Source organism: Monodelphis domestica, chromosome 2 (genome assembly GCF_027887165.1).
Source record: "Monodelphis domestica isolate mMonDom1 chromosome 2, mMonDom1.pri, whole genome shotgun sequence".
Lineage (NCBI taxonomy): Eukaryota > Metazoa > Chordata > Mammalia > Didelphimorphia > Didelphidae > Monodelphis > Monodelphis domestica.
In genome coordinates this window covers 409,956,082-409,960,355 of record NC_077228.1, presented here as the reverse complement: position 1 = coordinate 409,960,355, position 4,274 = coordinate 409,956,082, and positions in this window count along the sequence as shown.

Genomic DNA, 4,274 nt, shown 5'->3' with positions numbered 1-4,274 from the left:
ATCACCCAAATCATATTCTTAGATAGAAGGGGAAAGTGTGTTTGTTTGTTGGTTTCTTGGATTAGAAATGTATGTATCATAGCTCAAGGGCCTACCACAGGATCAAAAGGGCAGAAGGAATTCTTAAATACTTGGGATTAGGGAAAGATTTACCTACCTGCCCTGAAAAAATAAACAGCCTAGAGAACCTGAAGTAGAGAAAGCCCAAACAATTACTTCTCAAAGAATCCTCTTTATTGGTGTCAGTGAGACATGGGCTCCCCAGCTTCATGCCTTTGAAGACACTTAGTTTAGACTATAAATACTTATACCTCTCTAGTTTTAAAGTCTGGCAGACTTAAACTTGTGAGCCATATTGATTTGTGTTGTTAGAAGGAATTTCTTCATTATTTGAAAAAACATAAATACTAATAGCACTAATATTTTGATTGGGATTTTAGGACAAGTGCTTTTCTGTACATCACTAATAGATTAATTATTACAACAAGGCTTAAACCACCCTATAACTTTCATTTGTTGCTATGAATGTTCTAGGTATTGGAGATAGTGGCAAGTATTGGTGTTCTTCAGCTGATAAGGCTTGTTTATTTGTCTTAATGAGACTAGAGAATGGGTTCTATCACATTGATTAATATGGACACCAATGACATTGGCAGATATGACAAGTAATTGAGATCATTGTCTTCTGAGCTTGAAATCAATTATTTAGATTTAACCATGAACCTCACCTTTAGCTAAGTTCCACTTGGATTTTTTGAAGGACATTTGATTTTGACTCTGCCTATTTCTAGTTCATCTCCTCTCACATATGTTCTAGTTAAACCATTTTTCTGACCATTCTTTAATTGAGTAAGATACTGCCCTTTCACATGTGAACAGTTTTGTTATTTAAAGGGAAAGAAAAAAAATTTATGTAAGAAAAATAATAAAAATCTACTCACGAAGAAACAATTTCTCAGATAAAATATTGATTATTTATAATAGCACAGGCTTTCTGAGGACCATAGAACGGCTTCTGAGATGAATATATTGAGAGGACCTATTTAAAGGCATGGCAATGACTGAGGTAATGATGGCAGCAGGGTATCATGGAATATCATACCCAGAGTGTTGGCTCATTTTTTTACTATTTTTTAGAGTTTTCATAATAATAGACAAAATTATAAATCAAATAACTATTGAAGGTCTACAGAAAGATTATTTTTTGAGTTTAAGATAAAGATGAGTTACATTGATCAAATAGCAGACTCTAATCTGAGAAATCAGAGGAAGTTAAGAAGGCAGTAGGAGGTGTTTAAAAACCGACGGGGAGGTGATTAAGAAGCCAGATGGAATAGAAGCTCTGAGAAAAAAATAGGACAAGAGAGTTAGAATAATGTGCATAAGGAGGAAGATAAGCAGTTAAGTGGATTGAGTGCCAGGTCTAGAAACTGGAGGTACTAGGTTCAAATCTAGCCTCAGATAATTCCTGGCTATGTAGGACCCTGGACAGTCATTTAACCCTTCCTGCTCTTCTGCCCTGGAACCAATACACAGTATTGATTCTAAAACAGAAGGTAAGGGTTTAAAAAAAAAGAATAATGAGTAGGAGAATAAAGTACAGGAGGAGTCAAAAGAACCAAGGTTCAGAAATCATAGAAGGCCTCCAGCTAAGATAACTGGATCTTCAGCTGCTTTACTAGGAACTTGATGTTTAGAGAGAAGCATTGCTTTTCTAATTAGCTGGAGAAGCTAGTGGAAGCTCATTCATTGGCTGAGACCTGTATCCTGCTAATTTCTGAAAAGCTATCAAGGCTGTTGCTTTCTGATGCCATCCAAAACCTTAGAAAGGGAAAGCCTTTCAATAAGTCAAGATCTATTCTCCTCTCTAGTTTGAGATGGAGAAAAAGAAGAGAAAAATAGGCAGTGCATGTGATTGGCTATGAGGTGCACTTTTGTAGAGAAGAGGCTTCAGAACTAACTGAAGAAAGCAGACTCTCCTGCTATTTGTGGATTTGAAGGAGCTTGGCACTGGAATAATTTAATCTTTTATTTTCTTGTTGGTCTTTTTAGTATGACTGTAATTTTATAATTTCTTCACTGGATTCAGGACAGAAGAGGCAAGGGCCTTGCCTAAAGGAGAGTGGTTAAGGTCTAAAAGGAGATCAGCTACCAGAGAAGTGGCTTCATGAGGTACAAATTGTTCCTAGAGAGGCCAAAGACATCAAGACTTGAAGTAGAGTCTTGCTCAGAGAATGTGAGTTTCCCTATGAGATGAAAGGGGGAAAATTCCTATAGTTTTGAAGAAATCTTTTCTGTTTGAGGCCTGAGATTAGAGGATGTAAGAATGATGTAATAATGCCAGCACCCTAGATGCAAGACTCATCCTCTCCTCAGCACCCACTGATATAGACTACCTCAAAAGCCCAAAAAACCCAAATTCATAATAATGAAGGGACTCTACAGTAGGGCACAGCATTGAAGGTACTTGGGATTTGGGCATTTCCACACTATAAGGGGGTGAAAAAGCTCCCACCAAAACATGAGCTGATCTACCCTCCCTCACCTCACCTAAAGAGCCAGAGTCAGAGCCAGTGCTAAACAGAATCAACAAGTGAGCGAGGGGCACCTCTAGAGTGAGTAAGGGGCACCTCTAAGTCCTTGGCTAAGAACACCAAAGACCTACCCCTGAGAACAGCTACACCTGAAACCCTAGCAGGCTGAAGAGCACAGACCATGGGCACTCATGGGAAGATAGCACAGAGAAGGGCAGAAAATAGCAGAAGCTGTGGAGATTTGAAAGCTTGCCTCAGGCAAAATCCTTGCTCCTTAACTCCATACACAGAGAGCTGGCCCATCTCACTCAGATTTCTGACTAAAAAGGGAAGGAAAAACCTCCACAGTGATGGCAAATTGTAGCCAGGAACAACCACCTCCTTCCAAGAAAAACAGGAAGAAGGGATTGACCCTGGAAAATTTTTACAGAGGAAAAATCCAGTCTACAGAGGAAATAGAGGAAGAAATTCAAATAAATGCACCAAAACCTTCCCAAAAAATGGAAATTGGCCACAAGCTCTAGAAAAATTGAAATTGGAGTTTATTAAAAAGATGGAAGCCTTCTGGCAAGAAAAGTGCAAAATAGTTCAAAGAGAAAATAACAGTTTAAAGGACAAGAACACCCAATTAGAGAAATAGCTGTAAGCCACGAAAAGTAGGAGAGACCAAACTGAAAAGAAAAACCAGTCTTTAAAATCCAGAATTAGGCAATTGGAAGACAATGATATTGCAAAACAGCAAGAATTAATAAAGCAAAGTCAAAAGACTGACAAAATAGAAGAAAACATAAAATATCTCACTGACAATGTGACAGATCAGGAAAACAGAAGGAGAAACAATTTGAGAATCATTGGTCTACCTGAAAACCCAGAAATAAACAGAAATCTTGACATCATCTAAGAAAACTGCCTTGATGTTCTTGAACAAGGGGGAAAAATAGACATTGAAAGAGTTGATAGAATACCCTCTACACTAAATCCTCAAAAGACAACTCCCAGGAATGTAATTGCCAAATTCCAGAGCTTTCAAGCTAAGGAGAAAATTCTACAAGAAGCCCAATTAGTGACAATTCAGATACCAAGGAGCAACAATCAGGATCACACAAGACCTGGCAGCTTCTACAATAAAGGACTGCAAGGCTTGGAACATGATATTCAGAAAGGCAAGAGAATTGGGTCTTCGACCAAGGATCACCTATCCCTCAAAACTGATTATTTACTTCCAGGGGAAAATATGGGCATTCAAAAAAATAGAAGATTTCCCAGTTTTTGTAATGAAAAGACCAGAAATAAGTGGAAAGTTTGATATCCAAATACAAAGATCAAGAGAAACATGAAAGGGTAAATAAGAAAGAGAGGGAAAAGGGGGAAATTTTTTTTCAAATTTTCTTTTTTAAGGGCTACAATTAGATCAAATTATATATATATATATATATATATATATATATATATATATGTATATTACTATATGGGGAAATGTTTTTTGTAACTCTCAAAAATTCTATTCACCATTATAGTAATTAGAAGAATCATTCACAGGAAGAGATTGGGGTAATACATGCTATAAGATGATATGCAAAAAAAGAAAAAGGGAGGGGGGAATCTAAGATGGCACCAAGAGATACTTGAAGAAATAAAATAAATAGGATAATCTTTATCACACAAAGATACGCATGGGAAGGAGAGGGAAGAATACTCTTATAAGAAGGAGAGGAAGAGAGTGCTAACAGGTAATACTTA